Consider the following 25733-nt stretch of genomic DNA (forward strand, 5'->3'; position numbering starts at 1 on the left):
AGCCACATGGGTGCCCTCCTGCACCTGGAGGAAGAGCTGCCCCCTGCATGCTGCTCCCTCTGGACCTGGTGCTTATTTGTCCACCCCTTGTGCAGAACTGAGTACAGTTATTGAGCCACATAAATATTAAGGGAGAGGCTAAAGGAGCTTTAAGGGGCTGTGAGGCTTGAAGTCAGCTCCCATAAGACTCCTAGAGTATGGAAACTTTGGGTCTGTGGTTGTGCTCGCCTCCATCGCATCGCAGGGCTGCCTGGCACACTGCACACATGCACGTGGTGAGGTACACGGCCGGGAAATCAGAAACACTCACCACGGAACTGGGCTCTTCCTGCTCTGCCCCCTGCAATCCTATTCTTCTTCAATCCCTGTGAGTAAGCCAGCTGTTTTTCCACAGGCAATTTGTGGCATCCCGGCACACAAAGCCCTGGGTTTTGGAGCTCCTTTTCAATGGGAAAGGGAGGATGTGACAATGCACATCCAGATCTGAGGGTGCTGGGGGTTCTCCTGCCCCTTCAGGCTGAGCTGAAACCTGGCTCCCCAGCACAGAGCACATTTGGTTTCCTGTGTGCAATGGCCAGAAGAGACCAACAGCCCCAGGATGAATGTTAGAAAGGTGCTGAAGTGAACATGACCTGCAGCAGTGCAAGGAGTGTGTTGGTCACTGAGGTCACAAGCCTCAGGTGAGTGGGATTTATGGCACCAGCTTTGTGACATCAGTCTGGACCTTGCACCCCTTCCAAGAGAGCTCTTTGAGGAGGCAGAGAAAACAAATCCACAGCCAGACTGTGCTTCTGAAAGTTCCTAAGGGAGCAAGGTTAACAAGGGCTGTCTTCTTTTCAGATTTCAGAAAGGCAAGCTACCTGGAAATGAGAAGACGAGGCTTGTAGGGTTTTTGTTTTTTTTTTTTCTTTTCCCCAGGAAAACACAGGAGATGGCTTAAGCTGCAGAATGATTTGTTCTTCAGTTTATTCTCCAAATATAACACGTATCCAGAGGGATATAATTTTTCTGTTAAGTTTGCGACACTATCTCTGTTAGCTTCGTTCCCTATGATTCACTTGTCACAATAGGAACCTCGGCAGAGGCACGAAGCACAGCGGCTTCCCCCCAGCGCTGTGACCTGCCTTGCGCAGGCACGGCCCCGCGGGGTTTCCCTGCAGAGGTGTCTGTACTGACAGCTGCGATTCCAGCACATCCACCCTGAAGGGGGATCCCCTTCAGATCCCTGTCTGAACCCTTTAGGATTGGAAATCGGCCACGGTTAGCCTGAGCCTCCGGCTGGTGCTGTGTCGCATCCCCTCTGCCAACTCCCCTATCCGTGCTCTCCTTTATTTTCCCTTGGCTCTCCTCACAACCCTCCCACACTGGTGTCTCCTTCATCTTGGCATTCCCAAGCCCAGGCCACGGTCACCTCCCCCTGGCGAGGGGTTTCTCCTGGCTCACACATCGGCTGCTCTCCCATAACCCCATCTGGTGCCACCTCCTTTCATTGACACCCGCATGGGGCTGTTCAAAATAGCATTGCTAAAACTGTGCCGTGCTTTCCCCAGTTACAGGCTCCTAAACCCCCTCCCTCCCTCCTTTCCCATTGATATATATAGTAAGGAGAAATGCATATATTTCTTTCCTTCTTGCTGTATAAAATGTAGGCAATGCAAATTTACAGAGAGCTTCCCTCCCCTCTTCTTGTGGGACCTGGGTAAGGGGGAGACTCTTTTTGCTACCTTGTGCTGAGCTGGTTGGGATTGGGGATCTTTATAGGAATGTAAATACAGGTGGATTGTGTTCAAGGTTGGGGTGGATTGCTGTAAGGTGAGAGAGAAGCCTGACTGAAGCACTTCGCACCATTCAGGCTGCAAGATGAGAGTTGTTTCTTTTTCATGCTGTGAGTAGAGCTTTCTGCCCTGGGTGTAATTTCTCCCCCTTTTTTTTTGCTCCTCTGCCCTCAAGACACCCGTCGCCAGCAGCACAGGTCCCTGCCATTGCCTGTCCCGATTCCTCTGGGAACAGCAAATCCCCATGAGCCTCCCACATGAGGCTGCTTTGCTCTACCAAGGGCAGAGGTACTCTGCAGTGGTATGTCTGCTTTGGTTTTGCAAGAGCAAGGAACCAGGGAGATTTTGGTACTTTTGCCTGAAGGAAGTGAGGACATGGATCTCAAGGAATGTAAGGAGTATGAGTAGAGGAGACGCGGGGGTGTTTCTGATGTTGGCTAGGAGTGAGTGTCTCAAGGAAAGCTGCCCTGCAGATATCTGTGGCATCCCAAGCCCTACCTGAGCCAAGGGAAAGGAGGGAGAGTTGGCAGGGTCTGGGATAAGGCCAAGCCCCACACTTCCCAGATTTGCGCTCCTGGGGAGAAGCCCTGCAGACCACGCCAAAGACTAAACTTTTCGTCATGGGCTGAGCCAGCCCAGCCATCGCAGTGCCCATACCTAACCAGCCACACTCCCTTGGGTCCATGGGCAGCACTTCACACCGGGTGCCAAATATTCAGGGATGGCTGCATTCGTGTGCTTACGTTACAGCTATTAACAGCAATATGTAACACGCTACCCATGATTTGAACCAAAACTGGGTAGGCTAACACAAAAGCCACACTTACTTTATCACTTCTTCTAATTCTGGCCCACGAGGTGTTGGAGACGCTGACGTTTGGCCCTGCCGAGTTCGTCCTTGTGCACCTGCGGCGCAGCCTCCCAGTGGGCTGGGGTTGCTGCAGCCCTCTTGTGCCGGTTGGATCTGTGCTGATCAGTGCCAGCTCAGGATCTGGCACCAGGGCAGCCAAAAACAAATGTTCTTTGGTATCATTTTAAATGAGAAGGTCAAATGGTTCGAGCCTATGAAGAAAATAATTTTCTGCCAACGCTGAGATCAGCAGCGCTGAATTCACACACTGGAGCAAGCGACATGATTCCCTCCGTACTGACTAATGCAGCCATGCAGGCTGCAGCTGCTTACACCTCTTCAGGGCTTTACTCACCAGCTTGGCTCGGAGGATCAGTTGCCAAACTTAAAGTTAGAGCTTATGAATCACATTTATTTACACTGCGGCAGTGCTTGGGAGGTCTTGTCCTGTGCCAGGAGCTGCTGTGCTGGGTGCTGCGCAGACGCCCATGGGCTTTCCTATCACTTTTGGGACAAAGAGAAGGGAATGGGTGAGGGCAGCGGCTGTAGCCAATGACTGGAGAGCATGAGTGGTCTTGTTCTTACCAGGTCTTCATAGATGATTCTGGAAAAGAGAGAGGGGTTTTGGCTTTCCTGGGCAGGGGGGTGGGCTACAGCACCATGCTGCACAGAAAATGTTACCTCTCAAGGTGCCCAAACCTGCTGTTAGCACGGGGCAGGAATCAGGACCTGTTTTTATCAGCATAGAGTAAAACTTTAAGAGCAAAAATTCTTTGGGAGGAAAAGACAAATGCCTACAGCATTGGCAAATTAGTACATTATCCCCTAGGTTAATTACTGTAAAGCGAAATAAGGTGCTCGTTATTTATCCAAAGTTTCACTAGAAATCCTTGGAGGATACTGAGCTCAGAGACCTGACAGGATGGAGGAACCACTGCTTTAGCACTGAGCTCAAAGGAAAAGGACCGCAGCAGCTTCCCTGCATGGAGGGAGGGTCAGACGTGGGACAGATGGATGCAGGACAGATGGATGCTCCCCATGTGGGACGTGCCAGGTCCTGCTCTCGCACAGGGAATCACTGCAGGTTCCAATGCTCCCACTGCTGACACCGTTTTTACACTTGTCATGCTGGTGGCATCTACATACATGTAAGTTGCAGGCAGCTCCTGCTTTTTCACCTTCGTGGCAGCGAATGCAGCTCGCTCCTTAACCAGTTAACAGAACGGGGCCCTGTTGAGTTGTGGCTGTGTTCTTCCCATGCCCTGTGAGGCTGCCCAGCCAGGCAGAGCTTGCTAACCAAACTTCCCATGAAAAATCACATACAGAGCTCAAACCACAGGACACATGCAAAGGTACTGACTGCAGTGGTGGCCGAGCAGCCGGGACGGCCGAGGCTTTTTACCCAGCCTTTGGCACAGATCAGCTGGTTGATGGATGGGTCTGGGCATCTGCTGCCTCCTCCCCTGCCTTTCCCTTCCAAGCCCAATCATGGCTTTGAAAAACTAATTGCAAATTTCACGTGGTCTTGGCAGTTTGAGTTATTTTGATGTGGTTTTGACACACTCTTTGACACCACAATACAACATGCTTGTGCAGGAAGGCAAGTGATGCTGTGGCAGAGGTGACGGCTGGTGGCAGGCCAGGAAGTAGGCTTCACGGTTCACAGCAGAGGCCAACAGCCGAGTAGCCTGCACATGGAGCAGCCACCTCCAGTCCTGGCAGGAGCTTTGGGATCAGTGCAGAGCTGGAGAGGGGGTCTCCATCCCCAGTGGGTGGCGTGTTGCACAGCAATGCCCTTTTCTGCTGGTCTTCATGTGTGAGGGAGCCAAAATCGTGGCCCTGTGGTCACACAGGGGAACTGGCTTTGTCCCCTTCTGTCCCCCCCATGGGACATTTCCTCTCTTGTGCCCGCTGCCCAGTGGGCAGAGCTCAGCCTTGTGTAGTGGAGAGCACACAGGGAGCCCTCGGGCTCTTTGTAGTATTTTAGGCGCTGGTGTAAGACAAATGAGAAGTGCCGTTCCTTCAGTGGGCTAGGGAAACTGGGTTGTATTGAAAAGAAATGTTATATAAGGGGCTAAAATTAGCAGAGTGGAAAAACAAGAAGTCTGCTAAATAATCCCGTCTCTCTGTTGACACAAGCAGACTTCCACCAGAAGGGAAGGGCTCCTTAATTATACTTCTGCAACGGGCTCCAGCAATGAGCCACTGAGGAGAGCTGGGAACTTGGGGTGCTCGTGGATGGCTTGGGCAGTGCCAGCTGAATCCCCCTCCCTGTATAGGGTCTGACCACCCCTGCAGCAATGACTTGGTGTGATGGGAGCCCTGTCACCATGGCATTAGGTGTCCAACAGGAAAAAGGAGCTGGTATCAATGAAGACAGGTTTTTGGAGATAGCAGGGTGGGAGCTGAACCCCCTCAAGACCTGTTGAGCATCCCCATGAGAGAAAAGCGCAGCCTGTGGCTCATGGGGCAGTGGTCCCACCACCTGAGCAAACTGGTCTTTCCTCCCAGCACCATTTTGATCCCAGCACTTCCCTTCTGAGCCCTTTATATAGCACAGCCAAAGTTTGTTCTTCCTGCGTTGGCTCTGTCCACTCTGCTGATGGGCTCTGGTTTACTTGCTTTTCATCCTTTATCCCCTAAGTCGTAACCTTAGAGACCTCGCTTACACTGTCAGTACCAGCTGTCCTTTTGCTCTTTACCCAGAAAATTGGCCTGGGGAGCCCAGTTGGGTGCTGGGGAGCTGTGTGTGCACCCAGGGTTGCTGCTCTGTGCTGCCTGGGGAGCCCCGGGCTGTGCACACCCATGCTTCTCTGTCTCCTGGCAGGGCACGGTGTAAGTTTGGTCATTTCACAGCTCCTGCCTCTCTGCATCAAGAAGGGGATTAGAGAAGTGAAGGGACAGTGGAAAGTAAATCCTCTCCCCAGGAGGGCAGCGTGGGCAGACACATCTTGTGTGGCCAGTGCCTGGCTGTGGTGCTCCCCTGGTGCTGCCACCTCTACAGCATTCTGGCAGTTCACTGCCATCCCTGCAGCACACTGCCAGGTCTCCAACACTGGTGTGCTCAGCATGACAGGACACAGGAGCCATGGTATGTAGGTGAGAAGCACTCTGAGCCACCCTGGAGCAGAGGGGATGCCTTGCACGGGAGGAACTAAGGGTTTCTTGCTCCAGCTCCCCACATCAAGGTGAATGAAGCATTTGGGTATTACCGGTGGGTGAGAGAGGTCAGCCTGTCCAAACAGCCCATGTTCCTACCTCTGGCCCCACAGAGAGCAGGACCACACGTGCAGGAGTTCACCTGCACTGCCAGTTTGTGTCCCAGGAGAGTGCAGGGGCTGATGCCCGCGGTGCCCATGCCTTCCGTCCTGCTGGCATCAGATCAGTGCATGGGCTGCTCCTGTGCTCTCCTCTCCCAGGGCCCATGAACACATTGCCCTTCAGCTATGGTGAGAGAGCTGGAAACATTTCCAGCAAAGCCATTTTCTGACTGAAAACTGTGTTTCAGCAAAATGATTTTCTTTTCTGCCAGCATTTGGTTTTGATTTTCCCACAGGCTATTTTGAATTTGTATTTGCTTTTTTTTTTTTTTTTTTTTTTTTTTTTTTCTTCACTGAAATGTTTTGAAAATGTTTTGCAACGATTTCTGGGAGTTGTAGTCTAGTGCCTCTCATCCCTGCCTTTCCCTTTGCTCTGAACTCCTGAACTCCCAGGACAGAAAACCCCTCTGTGATGCCCTGTGTGTTTTATCAGGAGAGGAAACCATGCATTGGTTGGGAAGCCATGATCCAGAAATGAAGATTAAAGCAGGAGGCATTTATGACAAACCCAGTGGTAGCTGGTGTTACCAGTTAATCCTGGTGCTCTCTCATCCATTGCTTTGCTGGGATACTGGAGCCCAGCAAAAGGGGAGATTCGCTGACAAGAGCAGGCTGAGCTATTTTCAGCAGAGCCCATCCCGAGGCAAATAAATCACCCAATGACTGCAAATTTTGTTTTGAACTTTAAATTCAGACAATGGAAAATAGGATTCCCAGAACACGTAAACATTCTCTTTCCATTGATGGAAAAATAAACATAAGCTGCTTAAATATCTGTAGCGCATAATTTATTAATCGCATGAGGATGAAAAACACAAGCCCCCTGTGATCTCGATAGGAGTGTGGCTCTTGGGAGTGCTCAAAAGGCTGGGAGAGGTCAGGACTGGAAAATGAAGCAGTTGTGGTTCCCGGTTAGGAAGTTTCAGTGTCTCCAACAGCACTGGACAGAGCGGGGAAGCAAACCTCACCCTGTCTTCAGCAAGATTTTGCAATTCCTGTTTTTGCACCAAAATGGCCAGCTGTAGATGGTTTTGTTGTTGTAGGTTTTTTTGTTTGTTTGTTTGTTTTTCATATCATTTTGCTGAGCTAGCAGCCCTGGTCCAAAGCAGGGCAGGATCCCGAGGCAGCCACAGGTGCCCTTAATTGATTCACCCCCTCTTGGTCACTTGCATGACAAAAAACACCTCTCCTCTAGGTTCTGCTGCCCTGGGGCTGCAGGCTATGAAGCATCATGACTGCAGAAGAAATTGCTTACACATTCCCTTTCATGCAACCCAACCATCCTTGAAATTCTGTCCATCTGAATTTGGGTGTCTTGGTCATCTCCTAAGCTTCTTACAATGGAGCTTGCTTTGAGGTGGTTCTTCACATAGGAACAAAATAGCACGTGTAGTGCATGTATAATGCCCCTATCTGCAGGTACCAAATGCCTGCTGACCAGCTGTGGCACAAGGGCTCTCTTCACCCCCTAGACCTACCTGGTAAGTACAAGCTCTTCTACAGCGCCTGCACAGAGCCACTTGGAGCTGCAAGCGCAGATTGATATATAGAGGGATATTTGACCAGACGTAGGTGAAAGCTGGGTCCAAAACTGCAAATGGTCTTTGGCAAGAGAATGCATCACTACTTCCAGTTTGGAATAATTTTGCTTTCTCCTGAAAACATATGAAACACCTTTGAGAGACTTGATGGCTCCAAAACTTTTAATTATCCCTCTCCTTCACCCTCCCATGGCTGGGAACCTCTCATGTCTTCTCTGCCTTTGACTGGCATGCGCGGTGTAGCAGCAGTGCGCTGTGAGGACTGCTCATGTCTTTCCTGATGAAAATCAGCACAGGCAGCACTATGGGAAGCACACCCTCATAAAAGCAGAGCAAAAAGGTCTCAAAACAAAAGCAGTGTTTTTGGAGGTGCCCCAGGGCTTGGTCATGGGGCTGGGAGCACCACAGGAGTGTGCTGCCCATGGGTGGGGTGTCCCCAGGGGTGGGAATCTCATCTGGGTACTGAGCCACCTGTTTGCTTCCTGCCAGCTGTCAGGAGATTTTGTTTCTGCATCATGGAAAAGCAGGATGGAAAAGGTATTTTACCCACAGGGCAGACTCAGAGAAGTGACTAAACCCTGGTCAGCTGGGCATGTGGTCACAGGCCAATGAATGCATGTTGGAAGGAGCTTGAGAAAAAATGTTGTGTTCTTACAAACCGGGCTTTTCTATTTCCTGTGGTATTGACTTCAATCAATTGCTGTTGTATTGGACGAGGTGAAAAATATCACACAATCCCAGAGAAAACAAAAGCAGAATTAAATCCCAAGTACTGTGATTTTGCTCTTCAACAAAGTCTCTGCAGACCGAGCTTTCTTTTGGCTTCAGAGAGAAGCAATTTAGAGAATAGTTGGGAGGTGGTTTCAAGTGGCCATGAATCTCAAGAGTTTTGACAGTTTTGTTTTTTTCTGTTATATTATAAACCTTCTCTGTGGTTGTGCTTACGATCAAGATTTGAATTTCAAAGCTGTCCCTAGGCACCTCCTCGTTCTGACACTTCAGGTGGAGTGTCTTCAAACAGAACAGCTTCAACTTCTCTGCCAGGTGACTCCTCCAACTTTTCTCCCTCCTGCCATGGAGATGCCAGCTTTGTAGATGTGGCACTTCTATGGATCTTCAAAAGCCTCTTGCATCAAATGGGATCTGAGACCCAGCTTGGAGCTGCCAGCAAAGGAGCTGCCAGTGCTCGGTGCCATGAGCAAACCAGGACAGGATCTGTCCATCCATCTATCCATCGTTTGGATGCTGGCCCCATGCCCGTGCCCCAGGCAGCCAGCTCTGCCCATGGCACCGCTGCCAGAGGCCCTGTGTCCCTGCACAGGTACAGGAGGAGGGCACAGCATGCAGGGATGCCATGGTTTCCCCAGGCTCGGGTGAACCATGGGATCACAAGAATGGTTTGTCTTTGGCTGCCCGCTGATCCTTGGCTGCTCAGGAACACCTCTGAGGGACGTACCACGTCCCGGACACATTACAGCCACAGTTGTAACAGCAATGGCAGTGCCCAGCCCCTCTGTCACTGAATAGAACCGGGACAATATGCTCTGGTACTTAGGAAATGCAGTTTCAATCCTCCCTTATCAAAAGATAGAGGTTGATATTTTTTTTTCTGAAACTAGAAGAGACCATGAAGTCCTCTGGCTGTCTCTGATTTGCTCCTGTTGGGAGGGAGCACTGACTTTTCCATGCTGCCCAGCTCTGTGCTCTTTCACAAAGAGTTTCTGCTTTTCTTCAGATTCCAGCATCTTCCCCAGTCCTCCTTTGCCCTCCCACTATCAGGAGGAGTCACGTGCACATACTGTCCTCCTTCATCTTGTGAGCAATTTCAGATGCAGGATTTGGGAGAAAAAAAAATTGGTCCCTCCAGCTGGACATCTCTGTGACCTCAGCTTAGTTTAAATAAACAATTGGTTTTTAAGGTCTTACCAAGAGTGAAAACTTATCTTTCTGTCTGCCAATGCAATTCTTATTCCCACTGGTTTTGCTTCCAAAAGATGACAAGCAGAAAAAACAAGCTCCTTCCTCCCCTCTTTCTAAGCTCCCACAGCAGCAGGTTGGCTGGGCTCACCCTGCAACCCCTTCCAGCTCAAAAAGGGCAGTAGGCAAAGGCAGCCAGGGATGTTTTGAGGAGATTCTGGGTTTAGAAGCAATGTGGAGCTTCTCAAAGCAGTGGGAGTGATGTGTGCTTGTGCAGGACTCTGCCGGGGCTGCTGTGCCAGGCAGGCTGTGTCTGTACCAAGGCTGTGATTTCCATCTGAGCCGGGGCAAATTTTTTCTTGATGGCTTGCTTTGTCATGCCCTCATTTCAGAAATGGGACAACGCAATTCAAAGAGAACAAACGACAGCCCCGGCTGTGCTAGCAGCAACCACAGGGTCAGCAGGAGCCAACCCCTCTGTTTCTGCCTCTGGTACACACTCTTCTCCCGTACACATCCGCACTCTTTCTCTGCTGCAGTCTGGGGAAAGGACCTTCTGGCAGCCCTGTGATGAATTTCCATCTCTCAGGAGAGCAAAGGCTGGAGAAACAGGGCCAGGGAGGGGAGGAGGGGAGGAGGGCTTTCCTGGCTTAGGACAGGGGGTCCCAGAGAAGTGCAAATGGGCAGCAGGGGGCTAAATCCTGGCTGGTGCGTGCTGGAGCTGTACAAAAAAGTAAACTTCCTTCCTGTTTCAGGGAGCCAGGGCCGCTCATTATGCATAAATAAGTAGTAGGATTTCATCAGAGAAATGCCTAAGTCCTTTTGTCAGTTTTTCCTATTAGCTGGGCTATGTAGTGGTGCCCCAGACTTTGATGCAGATCACGCAGGGACAAGCCGAGATGTCGGGAGCAGGACCCAGCCTCAGAGGAACAAGCTCTGCACTGGTATCACTGCTGAGTCCAACAGCAAATAACTCAGCTGTGCACCCAGCCCAGGACCTTAGGCCAAAAGACTTTAAATGAAGGCTTAGAACAAGAGGTGGAGAACTTGCAAAAGGAATTAAAGCAGATCTAAAGCAGCTAGAGACTTTGCAAAAGGAATTAAAATGCGATTAGACCAAATTCTAATAAAAGACCAAGACCAGACTCAATAAATAAATAAGTAAGTAAATAAATAAATGAAGGAGTTAAACAAACATCTCAAAGTTTCCCAGAGAGGCTGCAAGATGTCCTCCCCTGGGCAGAGATGAAACTTGTGCTGGGCAGAGGAACAAAGAGCAGCCAGCCGGTGGCACCGCAAGGTGGCTGGGCAGGAGGGGAGTCTGCAGGCTGGGTCGGCCAAGGGGAGCTGCAGCAAGAATGAAGGGGCTGAAAATCCACCTCCAAAAGAGAAACAAAGCAGGCAGAGATCAGTCGCTGGCTGAAACGGAGCCTGGAGGAGCTCCAGGCTGGGAATTTGTTGCACTTTTCTTTCTGCCAAGCCACAGAGGCATCGAGGACAAGGTCAGGCCATCTCCACTCGAGCAGGCCCGGGCTGCTGAGCTGCACTGACTGGAACACAGATATAGGACTTGAAGGTTAGAAAGGGGGTGAATTCCTGTATTCCTGACTTTTCCAGGGGGGCTTTCCCAAGTGACGTGGACCAGGGGATGCTTGCTGGGTTGGGTTTTGTGATGGGGAGGCCAGTGGGGTTTGCAGCAGAGCCTGATCTTCCCTCTGCAGGCAGCGCCTGGAGCTGGCCAGGGCACTGCTGCCTGCACGTCCCTGCTTCAGCTCCACGTGGGACAAGCTGCAGGGAAAAGGGGTAGAGCTGGGGAAATGCAGGCACAGCTCTGTTCTGGGAAAGCACTGAGAGCTTTGGGGTGAGGGCTAGCTGCCGGAGGTGGCAGGGACAGTGATGGTTTTTCCCAGGTACAGGGTGGGAAATGTCTCCTTGCAGCTGAGCTGGTGTCCAGGACCTGCAGACTTGGGCTGTAATGTAGTAATGTGGTGAAATGCCAGGGGGCACTAAGCCGTGGTTATTCTGGATGTCAAACCGTACTTTGATAGAGATATTAACACTTTTTTTTTTTTCTTTTCTTTTTTTTTCTGGTAATTAAATTCCAGTCTTGCACGAGGTCTGTCTTTCTGTACAGCGAAATTAAGAGATGCAATCTTACAACAAGGCACCATCTGACTGGCAGCACCAGGGCTTTATGGCAAGAAAAACTAGTAGGAGCCTGGCAATTAGAGCCTATAAATGGCATCTTGCTCGAATGCCAGATAATGGGAAGCAAGTAAAGATGGATTAGCCAAGCACAGCGAGTGAACAAAGCCCTCTCCTCTCCCTTCCAGCCCCCTTGGCTCTCTCCGTGATGCTCTGAGGCAGCACTGAAGTGGTTTTGGTCAAAATCTTGTCTAGTGCCTCGTGACACCCTCCATCCCCTCATCAGAGAAGCAGGCAAGTCAAATGGCCTGAATAGCAAGCAGAGGAAGCCTAAAGCTTAGCTGGGCAGCGAATGACCTGTACAGGGCTTGTAGCCACTGCTCCTTCCCCACCTCTGTCCCTGTTTTTGCTGTCTGGCATTCCCTGGATGTGGCACGCTGTCATCTGGAAGCGTCCTGCAGCTCTGGAGGCTTCTCTCCCAGGGGCTGGTGCTGTTGCTTAATCTTTAATGTCTGATAGCTCTCATTGCAAGAATTACATTTAGTCACTTATCGGTTTGTCAAAATTCCCCTTAATGGCTGTTCAAGTTAACTTGCAAAGATCTTATCTGCCGTTCTTCTTTCGTTCCCCTGTGAAACTTATTAAAACAACAAATAGCAGAATGGGAAATTCAACTTGGGAGTCAGCGTGGCTGGTGTAAGAACTCAGCTCTGGCAGCAGGGATGCCATCAGGAGGCTTCCACGACAGGGAAAGGTTTGGGTGTTTGCATTTCTGGGTCACCTACCACCCCTCAAGGGAGCATTTTTGTGTCCAGAGCAGGAGATGGGCATCTAGGCTGGCCGCTGTGCCACCGGTAGCCTCCTGCCACTCCAAGCCCCTAACTCTAGGCCAGATTCCAAACAGCTTCTGGGCACCAAAACCTCGGGCATCGGGTTAAAATAAATGACTTTTCTTAAATAACATTCCCAGGCTGGTAGCTTTCAAGCTGCCTCATTACCACTTAAATTTTCAGTGAGTCAGGGCAGTGTGTGGGGTTTCTGTTGCGCTCGTGTTCCGGGGTGCTCACACACTCTTTCAAGCCCACGCTGGCAGCAGCACTGCAGGAGCTGTAGGCTCTGCGACTCCTGCCTCCCACCGCCTCGCTGCCGCTCAGCCCTGCCGAGCACAGCTTCGTGCCTCCGTCCGCTCACCCAGCTGGGCTGCTGGTGGGTTATTGGAGGTGCGATACCCTAATGGAAGAGACGTGGATGGGAGACGGTCTGAGCTGCGGTCTACCTGCCGGAGACGGAACTGTTTCTTTCCTTGCAAGCCTCACAGCGCCAGGAAATACCCTTTGTGGCGGCGGATGCCATCGACAGAATCTCATTAGCACAGGATGAGGCTGAATTGTAGCGGTGCATTTCTGAATCCCTTTGAGTTTCTGGCTTTTGTGCCCAGTCTCATTTGCAGTGCATTTGCTCCATGACAGCTTTCCAAACCATTTATCTTAACATTGCAGGTGCCCAGAGGATCCCGTAAGGGCTAGCAGGGGTGTTTTCAGTGTGGTGCTCCTTGGGAGGGGGAATGCTCTTCAGCTGTGCTTTAGGCAGTTGCTGTTTGAAAAGGGCATCTGCAAGGTTTCCATGGCAGCTGATTCCCACTGCTGGAGCTGCAAGCTGCGGCTGGGGGTGCTCTAAAAGCACGAGAAGGAAAACCCGGGCACCCCCTTCATTTGCAGCCTTGGGAGCTGCCTGCAGCAGGAGAGCAGGAAGGACCAGCAACGGGGGCACTGTGCAGGACCAGCGCTCCCTTAGAAGAGGCTGGGGAAATCCCTGTTTGCGTGGGGTGGAAGGGGGCCCCAAGCATCCCTCCCCCCTGTGTCTCTGAGTTATTTCACATCCATTGCATGGGCAGCGTACGATCACGTGCGATTTGTACAGGAAGCAAAGCAGTCTGTCAGTGCCAGTGGCATCCAGCAAGAGCAGAGATTGCGATGAAAAAAAGGAAGCACTGAGCATGAAGCAGATTTACTGGGATTGCTGGAGCCTTTTTATCCACTCGTTATTTATTAAACAGGGCCCTCCAGCAAACATTTTTCCACCCGCAGTGACTAGACTTCAGATTTCTTCCTCTGTGCAGCTCTGTGAGGCCTTGGTGGGCAGGGAGAGGCTCAGCGCAGACAGGGGGAACTGGCACTTCACTGCATGCTGCCAAGCAGGAGGTGGGAAAAGCCCTCTTAGGGCCTTTTACAGAGAATAGGATGCATTTTTAGAACCAAAGCCACCTTTTGGGCACCTGTCAGCACATGGTGCTGTCTGGTTGAACGAGCAAGCCGGGCGGCTGGGGTGGGTTGTGTTTACAGGCCAATGTGAGTAGCGGAGTGGGGATGGATTTAGCAGCATTGCATAAGCGTGGCATTTGCAGACACAGGCGAGTTCTCGCGCTGATGTCAAAGAGCAGAGCTCAGCTGGAGTCCGTGCAAATCCCCTCCTACCAAGGGTCGGCCTCTGGTGCCAGAACTCTGGCGTGTTTTGTTTTCAGGGCACTGGGAGAATTTTTCAGCCTTTTAAATTTTTTATTTATTTATTTATTCTAATTTCAGCTGGAGTGCTGAAGTAACTACTGGCGTAAAGCAGCTGTCTCGGTGCTGCGGACTCTGCTGGGCAGGTTGTTTGTCAGCTGATGAAATCCCAGAGTGTTTCAAGGGGGCAGGGTGTTTCTCAGTAGGAGACGGGCGCACAGGCCGGGTTTATTGACCCTGCTCAGACATTTCTCTTTAGACCTTTCTGAGGCAGGATGAGCTCTAACACCAGTGGCAGTTTCCACAAGGGGAGCACAGCCCTGCTGGGCAGAGGACCCCCACGGTGGGGAGAGGGCCTCCTGCCCAACCTGGCCTCTGCCACGGCTTCTGCTCTTCTTCCTCAGGGCTGAAACCTCGTCCTGAGCCCTGCCGCAGAGGTTCTGTCCGGCCTGCAGGGCTCCTCTTTGGGTGGTGGAGTCAGCAGCCTCACAAAGGGGGAATGGAGCTCCCAAACTCTCAGGAGACCGGCAACACTTGAATATTGCTGTGAGACTCAGCCCTGTTGTAACGTGCCTGAGAAATTGTTGTTTCCCCAGTAAGCGGGTCTTAACAATAAGGCTGCCTGTGATCTGTGGGCTCTTGGCTGGCAGCAGCAGCAGGGAAGCTGAGGACCAAAAGGATGGCAGCATCCAGGTACAGAATGCTTGCTGTAGGGGGAATTTCCAAGTGATCAGCCAAGGGGCAATGCAGCACCTCTGCAGCCTGGGCAGAGTGCAGGAGACAAGCAGGCAGCTCGGGGGCTCCTGTCCTGCCCTGCAGGATGCAGCTCTGCTCAGGATCACTCCTGCCACATCCTCACTTGGGTTCTCTGTAAGGAGAGAATGGGTCTGATTGTGCATTTTACGCTGCTGTGTTGAGTCCCCAGCTTATGCTGCCCGCAGAGTGCCGCGAGCTGCCCCGGGCTCCAGCAGCCTCCATATAAAACAGGCTGGCAATGATGAGGAGGGCACAGTAACCCCAATACCCGAGCTGGAAGCCCCTCAGAGCAGGGAATGTTTGCAATCCGGTGCCTGCAGAGCCCTTGGATCAGCACTCTGCTGTGCTCCCCCTGCACTCCTTGCAATAAGTAGCATTAAAACCACGTCCTGCCTGAGGGCTGCCACCAGATCTCCCTTTTCCTCTCCTTCCCATCACCCACAAAAAGGGAGGTAGAGCCCCCTGTTTTGGGGGGAGCAGGATACTGTGGCTTTCCTGCAGCAGGGGACACATGCCAGCCCCTCTCCAGCGGGCGCAGGCTCACCCCAGCCCGTAGCATGCTGCTGACAGGGCTCAGCGCTGCATCCCCTTGGCCAGCTTCTAAAAAGGAATTATTTATGTCTCGTGCATATTTCTGGGCTCGACTGCCAAAAATGGCAAGCAGCACTGGGGCGCGCTGATAGCACAGTCTGCAGAGGAACAGCAGAGCCTGGTGCTGGGCACACAAGCACTGGGACAGCCCGCGGGCAGCCCTGCTGAGCAGGGGAAGGGGCTGGGGACACAGGGGGGGCTGAGCTGCTGGGGGTAACTGCAGGATTCAGGGCAGATCCTCTGTTTTCCTGAAGTACTTTTTGAGAAAAAAAAAAAAAAAAAAAAAAAAAAAAAGATATATATATATATATATCTTTTCTTTTCTTTTCTTTTTTTTTTTTTTAGATCTCTGTAATGGGTATAAATAGCTGATAGAAGAGAGACAGAGCTGTGCCTGCCCAAAGAATTGGTGTCCTGGTTTGTGTCCTGCGCCTTATGAGAGCAGTGCCTCTGGCAGATGGCTGCTGAGGGGAGGAAGATTCGGCTTTTTAAAGGAGGGCTTCAAAACATGGAAGTGATTAGTGGTGCCAGTCCCTTGGGAGGAGAGCAGAAGAGATTCTGGAGAGGAATTGGAGAGTGTTTGCTTAAAGATGGTGGTTTGCTGAGTGTCTGCAAGCTCAGCGAGCACCCAGGAGGCTGCAGGGCAGCAAAGCCATGCCCCCACCAGCCGGGAACAGCCCCGGGCCTTGGAGGGGTTCACATCTCATCAGGGTTTTTGCTAGGGCAGGACTGTGCCCCAGGAAAAGGGGTTTTATCATCAAAGCCACTTCACAAAGCTAAAAACTTGGGTTTTGTTCAGAAAGCTCCCAGCAGAACAACAACATTTCAGTCATGGTCGAATTAAAATGCTTTGTGGGCCATGTTAATTTTGTCTGAATCCCCCACAGGAACAACCCAAATGAACACATGGTCTTGTTTTGTTTAACTTTGTTAAATGCATGTATTATATATAGCTATAATTTCTCTATTAGAGTTAATAATCCTATCGAGTGTATTGATCTCTTTAAAGAATAGCATTTCAGTGAGTTGACTTTTTCTCCATTCCATAGCACATTTCAAGATTTGAGGCTTTTTTTTTTCTTGCAAGGCAGAAGGATTGTGTTGCAAAAACCTATAATAACTGGGATTTCCTGCAGATGGAAATTCTGGTTCCTGCCCACATGGCTCAATAGAAAACTGCTGCAGCCATGTCCTGGGTGCTATTTCTGCAGCAACAGCACTGCTGGAGCCACCCAGAGTGGCAGAGTGGGGCAAAGAGGACCTGGTCCTGCGTGTGTAGGGTTTGTGCCCTACCACACCATTTCCTATAATCAGAACATTATCACCTGCAGCTCAGCAGGTGATAATGCTCTGCCAAAACCACAGGTTGCATTCATGATCATGAGCTTTATCTTTTCCCTTTTCCCATAAATTCAAGCAGTAAATACTCCCCTGAAATGCCGCTGAGTGTCAGGGTGTCGTGCATAGTACAGCCCTATCAGTGGGATAACTAATAAGCTCCTAATGTGGGAAAATTAAATTAGACAGCGTTTGGATGGTGCTTCCTTTGCATAATATGATCTAACTGTGCAGCCTGTCAGCCCGCAGTCTAACCCCACTGCCACGAATGGAGGGATTCATCTGATATATTGGCATTTATCTCATAATAAAACGGATCAGCATCCAGAGTTTCTGAGGGCTCATACAGCAGAGCTGGAAGCTGCTGTGGTGTGAGGGTTGTTAAACCTGGGTCAGGAGCACCAGGCATGGCACTGATCCTGCACCTGGGCAGGGAGCACCCTGCTAGGGATGCTTCTGCTTCTAAAATAAAAAAAAAATGCCATTACTTTCCTCAGCCCCAGAATGTGGACAAAAATGAAAGCTTCTAAAGAGCATTGATAATAGTAATAAAGGAGAAGATCCCCGAAGCAAGGCAAGCGGGATGGCAGGCAGCCCAGCCACTGCTAACAGCAGCTCAGGGGATGGAGGTCCAAGGTTCCTCAGCCCTCAGCCAGCAGCATGCTTGCTGCATGCTGTCCATGACTGAACTGATTTCCCCACAGGGATGCCATGATCCCACCTTTGGGAGGACCATGGTCCCCACACTTGCTTTGCCCAGGCCACTGGAGGCACCCAGAGAGGGGCCAGAGGCTTCCCCTCTGCCTCTTCCCTGGTGGCAAGGGAGGCATTTTAAACACACAGCAAAGATGTTCTCAGAACAGTCCTCCATCCAAAGGCACAGCTTTGTTGAATTAATGCAGTGAGACATCAATTCAATTAGATTTTCGCGCTTCTCTTGTTCATGTGCTGATGAAACACGTCCGGGAGGTAGAAGGCTTGATGTGCAGGTGCTGGCAGCATGGTGCTGTGGCCTGCTGGTTCCTTGGCTGCTTCAGCACAGCGAAACAAACCCATGTGGCATTGCTCTAGCCAAACTTTTCTTTATTTCTGGCCTGTGGTGAACTTCAAAAATGTCTTTTTCTCATTTTTCTCAGATGGCCAGCCAGCCTTGCTCCCCCAATGGCTGTCCACAGGCCTAGTTCCAGGGGCCCATCACCAGAGACAGGCCTGTCCTAGACAACGGACAGCCATCGGGGGAGCATTATTCTCCTTGTCTGCCATGAATGACCAAATATACTTGCAGTGCTCCAGGACTATCACAAGATCAAAATCTGAATATCAGTAGAACCGCTCCTGTCTGATGGCAGCCTGGGGAGATCAGAGGGGCACACCACTTTGTCAGGGCCAAGCCTTCCACGCCTCAGATCTGAATGGATGTTTTGGCCTCAAACGAGCCGTCTGCGTTCCCTGTGCTCGTTTTGTGCAAAAGAGATAGGTTTTCATCTTGAGAAGCAAAGGGAACATCCTATGAGCAGCCTTGTGTCATGACAAAACTCTGCTCTGGTCTGCTCAGGGGAAGGCAAAGCAATCCTCCTTTGATTGCTGCGTGCACTCTGGGGAAAGCAGGACTTCTCCTGGCTGAAGGCAACCTTATCCCTTGTTCTGACATGGTGTGACATCAGGGCCTGGTGGCTCTGTGCTACTGGAGGTGTGTGAGCATCCCTGGTGCATCCTTGGGATGTTGGTGCCCTGAGGCACCAGATCTGTAATCCATAAATTCAGGCGTGCACACCTGTGCTCTTGCACACATGGATATATAGGCACCCAGGCTTTTGTGCATGTCACCTTATATATATGTGCCTACATATGTGCTATCATCCTTCACCTGGCAGCTCTTTGGTTAGCTGTGCAATGGGATTTCTATGTTTATTTAAGTCCTGTTTTGATGGTAGTGATTTATCTGGCGATCAATTTTAGCTTGCAGTCTGTTACTTTGTACTGTGAATTTCTGCCACTTTCATTTATTGGGATGATGCCTCCTGTTAGCGTGTTACTGCACCACATCTTTCATTGTCAGAACCCAGTCCTGTAGCTGTTACCTTTAGCACAAAATTCTGCGGATTTATCTCTCCTTGCTAGAGTGACTGAAAACAGCCCCCTCTTGTTAAGTGACAGGGGAGTGGTAGAATTTATTTGGACCTGGGATGTGTTTGTTTGGTTCTGTGGAACAAAAATTTAACCATTACTTGAACCGTTCAATCTGGAGTCTCTCCATCTGCAACTCCTGCTCTGTTCCTGGAGCTGCACACTGTTATATGGCCCAGGCTTCAGTGGAGCGTGCTGGAATTCTTTCTTTCCTTCTCCCATAAGCTGTCCAGATCTGTTTTGCTTGAAAAATGAGATGAGACTATAGAGATATTTTCTGCTCCCTGATGAGGAGGGAGATGCAGAATGGGTTTGATGAAGTCCTGCTCCTGCCACCATGTCGGGAGCAAGTGCCATGTGCTCAGGATGGAGCCTTTCGTTCTTCGATGGGGACTTCTGCTCTGAATTGAGGCTGAGCAGCCCCCCAAAAAAACAGTGGGATCCTGCATGGCAGTGCAAGGGCCATGAAGTCATCTGCATGGCCAGAAGTCATCATGTGTCCCTGGCATGAGCTGTGCATGACCCACTGGAGCACAGTGCTCACCAGCCTTTTGCTGGGACACCAGAACAGGAGCGGCTAAGCTGGGGTCCAGCTGTTTTCCAGGCTGTTCCCACACCAGCTGCTGCACACAGATGGTACCAAACCAGTTTCATGGCTAGTAGGCAAAAAACAATACATTTTGTGGTCTTGTGGGCTGAAAGCTGAGGCCTATCTTGGTGTAAGACATTTTCTCAGTCACTCCTTGCTTCCTGAGGCCAGCCTGGTTAGATACATCTGTACGTGTCTCCTGCCTCTGTGGTGTCCAGGTGTCCACAGGCCCTGGGTAAAACACCCCAAGGGCTTTAGCATCCTTCTAGGTGGTTCCCAGACTTGGCCATGTCCTGGAGTTCTCCATTTCATACACGCTTTTCTTGGCTGATCCCTGCTCATTCCCCACCAAACCGGTAAAGGCTGATGTGGGGAAGTGCTGAGCGCCACCATGCCCTTGGTGGCTCACAGCCCAGTGGGATTGGGTCGTGGATCTCCCTCCGATGGTATCCCACAGCCCTGGTGGAGCTGCTGGACAAGGAGGCTCCAGCTGGAGCTCCTGGAGGCCTGAGCCCTCTGAACACATGGGCTCCGAAACACAGCAAGCAAGCAGCAGATGTAAATAGAAAAGACAGAAATCCCATCAAAACATAACCATGACAGACAAGCCAGGAGCAGCAACGAGGCTTTATTTACATGCTAATCAAATCAATCCTGCTTTGTCAGCCACATTATCTGCATTGAAAGGGGCTATAAATACCCAGGAGAAGAAAGAAGCCATGGAGAAGAGCACATCTAATTCTGGTAGATTATTGCCAGTAATAGAAGGATATGCACTCTGTACAAACCTGATTAAGAGTTTTTGCCCCTGTGACACATAAACAGCTATGCCTCCAAACCTCAGTCCAGACATCTGCAAAGAGTCTCTTGGTATTTCCTTTCCCCAGCTTTTTGATGTAGCCCTCTTGTGACAACCTGTCTCATCTTGTGTCAGCTTGCTTTGTGTTACTGCTCTCGTTGTGGGAGTTTATCACTCGGTATACCATGGGTGACTCTGTGCAGCAGTCTGAGTGAATGGGAGCACTGGGCTTTGTTGGAAATCAAATGAACAGGAGCTTTTTTCAGTGGACGATGTTTGGGTAAAATTTTACCTTCTTTAACCTTTTTTGTATTTGAAAAGGCATATTTCCCATCAGGATAGTTCTTGGCATAACATATCTTCCCTCCTCTTGTATTGTATCGGCTCCTATCACATTGGCAGAGTAAGCAAAAAGGATGTAATGCCAGCCTTTGAAATGGGAATTTTGTCTTGACTTCAATGGGATTAAGATCGTCTTTGATCTTGAGGAAAGCCAAGCTAAAAGGCAGACGTGGATGCTGGTGAATAACAGGGCAATTTTAAGATATTTTACAAATGTTCATTTAGATTCTATATTAGTCTGAGTAACAGGAGAAAGGGAGAAAATTGCTGCTTTATTTGAGAACATATACTGTGATTCATTGTGTAGATGTCCTTTAGGGACAGAACAGTATGTGGTTGCTTAAGATAAAAACTTAGAAACATGCACAGATATCCCTGGCAGATAACTCCAGAATGTATTTCAGCTCTCTTCTCTCTGCATATTGGTAGCAAGAAGGTGGGCACTTTGCAGCTAAGGAACAACCTATCAAACTACAGCAAACCAAACGTTATAGTGACTGTATAAACAGACAGGACTTTGGTGCATGTTGTCTTGTGGCTTGGTTGTGCTCTTCTTAAAGCCTCCCCTGCCAAAACTGGGAGTATATGGAGGTCTCAGCTTTGTTTAAAGGAAGAAAAAGAAGGTCTCAGGTCCTCATGAATGCCAAAAAAAAAAAAAAAAAAAAAAAAAAAAAAGCCTAAAGATACAAAATCTAAAGGTTAAAAAAACAGAAAGTGAATGAAAAGCCTGAAACAGCCGTATTCATGCCAGTCTCATGAGCTGAATTTTTAATGCAAGTACTATCTCCCCCCGTCCCTGGTTCATCTGGACTTGGCGTGCTGCAGGCACCCTCAAGTGCCCATCCTCATCCTCCTGAGCATGAAGGCCACCTCTGCCCCTGAGGCACAGACTGGCCGTTGTTTTACTTGTATCTTTTCTTCTTGCCCCTCCTCCTCCAGCTGAGCTGCAGACACTTTTTGTCTGCTTGCTCTAAGTAAAAATAGGTCAGTTGTAAGTAATTTATTATGCAATGATTTTACTCTATTTTGCCAGACCAAAAATCATACGGTTGTAGCAAATTGTAGTTTTGGACAAGTAATGGTTCCTCCCCAGCTGTTACAGCTCTTCAGATAAGTTGCTCTTGAACAGTTTTCAGAGATCTCAAATATCGTTCTTCCTGCAATGAATGAGCAAGTCAGTGAAGTGGCTCTTTTCTGTTAGAAGAACTGAAAAGACTGAGAATGACAAAAATATTAAGTGGTAATGGAGATTTATATCCTCAAACTGTCTTCCACTTAAAAACCAATCAGACATGCAGCTTCCATTTGAGTTGGGTGAACATTAGTACTACCTTGAAAATTAAGTTTTAAGAACTGTAGGTTTGAGATGCATATGCCTTAAATACCAGATTTCTGAGCACTTAGGGCTGCTGATGGACAGTAAATTGGGTGGTGCTGGTGGCCTGCATTTCAGCCCTCCGTCCTCACCCTTTGCAGCCCCTCTGGCCGAGGACTTTGATCCTGAGGTGCCAGTATGTGCCATGGTGTTGCTGGTTCAGGGATCAGAGAGGATGGGAGGCAAAGCCTCAACCTCCTCCATGTGTATACAAATGCCGCATTGCCCCCGGCTCCATGCTCACTTTCTCCAGGACCCAGTGCCCAGAGCCAGAGGAAAGAGTGAAGGATTGCAGCCACCCAGACAGCGAGAAGTCCGACCGAGTCATACTTGTGAGCATGTGGGAAACCTCAGCAGAGCTCTTCTCCTTTTTTTTTTTCATATGTGCAGAATGTAAGTGCAAACAAAAGGGATTGTTTTCAAACTTTCTTCTAGCTATTTCCCCGTTAGCCTCTAGATTTCAACCACTGGTCAATGCAATTTGGAAAATCCCATGGACTTCATCTGCAATGTGCCTGTAAGAATCTGTGTGCAAGTGCCTGCTCTTTTCTCTCTCTGACAGTGTCACATGGTAGGACAGGTTAGGAGACGTTTCTGCTGTATCCTCTTGTATGAATGTGTATCCCTGTCACTGCCAGGCTCCATTCTCTGCTCTGAGTACAAGCCGTGCACTCTGCAAATACAATCGGTTTCCTTACTGGACTGATTAATGAACACGGGCAGATGAGACAGCCTCAAATCTAGCCCTGGGAACCAAGATGTGTCTGTCTTTTCTCTCCTCATCTTTGGCTTCACTTGTATGAACCACCTCCGCACCCAGAAACATATTTGCAAAATCTATTTTCAGCCTCACAAGGCAACATGATACATATCAGTTAACATTTGTCAACCGAAAAGGCGCTGATTGGAGAAAAATTACAGACCAATGCCTGCTGAAAGTAAACTGTGACAGCTTTGTAGCCATTCATTTATGCCATCTCCAGATCTGACACTATTTTTAACCACTGAATATTAAGATGCTCCTTAACGCATAGATTATGCTAATGTTCAAATGCAATTACCCTGCCTGCACAGGCAAGGGCTGTTTTGTTCTGCAATTGCAGTAATTAAATGCACATAAATTAGGTGCATTTTTGTGAAACAGGAGTATTTGAAATGAAAGTTTTTCACTTCTTTATTAGTAAAAGCTCAGATGGCTTATTAGGGCTGGACAATTAATGTGAGAGAAATTCATTTTTACCATGGGCCTTGGGGGAAAAAGTGGTTGGTTTGGGTTCTGCAGATTTCTTTTGTCTTGCTATGCTGCAGGTGAACATTTTAATTGAGCCATTCGGCTAGGATCCCCTAATGCTGCTCACCTGTCACCCCGTGGCCATTATGTATGCGGGGAGATCTCTTTCCACCTGGCCCCACAAAGCTCATGGGAAGGTCAGGGGACAGACCTCCTGGGGGGGCTGAAGCACACCCTGGATGATGAAGGGGAGCAGGAGAGCAGTAGCTCTCCTGGCATGCCAGGGGCTTTCTCAGTTGAGTAAGAGCAGCATGTGCAATTGTGTAGGTCTGCCATCACACATGGCAGCCAGGAAGAGTTGGTGTTTGCAGAGGATGCATCCTATTTTCCATGGAAAGCGAGTTTTCTGTTCCCTCAGACAATATACATTCAAGCAGCGGATTGTCAGGCACTCAAGCATTTATGTCTTATTGACATTGTTCAGCAAAGATCCCTGGCAAACGAGGTCGTAGTCTTTGTCGGTCCAGCAGTGAATTCTTCACTCTGCCTTAAGCATTTTGCTGCGTGTACCTCTCTCCAGAGGACTTGGTTACCTTCTGGTTAGCTGGTGGCTTGCTGGAAAACAGAATTGCTCTTTTCATACATAGGCAATAATACTTCGGGGTATAAATTATAGTCAATAAAAACATGGCTGTAAAATATGCATCATGCTCCTCCAGAGTCTGAGGAGTGCTGTTGTGTGCTTTAATGTTATGGACAAGATTGCTAAAATTACAGCTGGCTTTTTATCTCCTGCTCTTATCCTGTAACATACCCTCTTGTAATATCATCTGGTTTTAATGCAACGTTTTATGGCCACTTGTTGTACACAGTCCTACCAAGCTGAAATCCCTGGAGCACTAAAAATCAGCTTTGTTTTATTTATTGTTTTGCATGTTGTTTCCTCCTTATTCTTAATGCAACAAATGGAGTCCTGGAGACAATATGGCAAATACACTGAATGTCATTGAATGGGTCATGCAGTGCAAGCCGATGGTCCATCTGCCTGCTCACTTAAGAGAGGCTGGCCAGCTGTTTGGGGACACGGGCTGCCCGTCTCTAGCAGACAGATGTATCAGGCATGATTTGGGTTTAATGGGAAGGTAATGGAGCAGGAGAAATTAAGTCTGTGGTGTCAGAGCCTTTGCTTTGATGTGCATGGTGTCTGCTGGTTTGCTCTGGCGTTGGGTCTGTCCCGTCCAATGCTGTGGCTGCAAAGTCGGAGGGTGCCTGTGCCCCTCTTGGCAGCACCGCTGCTTTCGGTGTCTGTAGCTCGCAGATCCCTGTGCTCTTCTGGCTGTTGGCAGCAATGGAAATAGCCCCTGTGTGTCCCAGTGGTTGGCTTACCTCCATGAACACGTAGAGGTTTCCTGGTGCTCCTTGGTTGTATTACGAACTTTTGCCTTGCTCAAAGTCAAGTAAGTAAATCTAGGAGGAAATACTGTGCAAGGAATGGGGAAAGTCAGGGAAGATGCCATCTGAGATGTTGGAGTAAGAAATTAGACCACAACTTAAGTAATTTTACACAAAAGCTTCTTTGCCCTGAGCATCAATTCATCTGTAAAACTCAGACACTGGCACTGGTACTGCCAAACCCCAAAGTTCCAGTTTGTGTTTCCTTAAGGCAAGGCAAGCTAATGATACCCATAGTTTTATGGAGGACTCTTGGCACAGGCAGGAATAACAATTAGAGTGCTCTAAAGAAGAGAAAGTTCTCAAGGAACAGAAAAGTGAGATTCACCTCCAAGAGATTTTGAGCCGTTAATCAGGGTCTTTCTGTCACTCTCTGGATCATTATGTTAATAATATAGTAATAATAGTAATAAACTGTGACCATCAGCAGGGGAACATTAACCATTTGTCCACTGCCTGTATTAGTTCATCTGTGAATTCATCATTGTGGCAAGAAAAGCTGAAAACATTCTCAGGTCATGCTGAAATCATCATTTACTGCTGTCTGTTCTTTAAGGCAGGAGATTTTTGCCCAAAGTGATTTTCTATGTGTGTTTTCCCATGAATTTTCAAAGTTGTTAGTGCCCAAGGGACAGGGCAGTGAAGTGGAAAATGGCCAGCTCTCGTGTGATTTGTTCTCATGATGAAGCTACATGCCTCCTGGTTCATTAAGGGTAAAACAATTAAGTCCAGTTTCACAAAACTCTAAGGCTCTCAATGCATATGCAAATACCTAACAGCCCATATCTATTAGCCCAAATGGGAATTACTAATCTGAGTATTTAGATGTTTCTTGGCCTATCTGTTCAATTTTGGCTGCCTGCAGAGTGTGGTGAGGTGGGACCAGGGCACCTTAATTCTGGCCAAGACAGGTACTCATGTAGCATTTTCTTTCTATGGAAAACTTCATAAGACTCAGAAAGGGTAAAACATACCAGGACAGATCTGGCTGTCTGACCTGCAGTTATTTCAGCTGCTGTCTCTGAGGATTAACCCCTGTATTTCACTGTGACTGTGCTGAAGCTGCAGTGAAAAGCTGGAGCCT

At 49.2% G+C, this 25733-nt stretch overlaps 1 protein-coding gene across 1 annotated transcript in view; it reads left to right on the forward strand.

Annotated features, from left to right (window-relative positions):
* KCNB1 (potassium voltage-gated channel subfamily B member 1) overlaps positions 1–25733 on the forward strand; it is a 114117-nt gene that overhangs the window by 22748 nt on the left and 65636 nt on the right. The window lies entirely within an intron of this gene.

Source organism: Aythya fuligula, chromosome 16 (genome assembly GCF_009819795.1).
Source record: "Aythya fuligula isolate bAytFul2 chromosome 16, bAytFul2.pri, whole genome shotgun sequence".
NCBI classification, from domain to species: Eukaryota; Metazoa; Chordata; class Aves; order Anseriformes; family Anatidae; genus Aythya; species Aythya fuligula.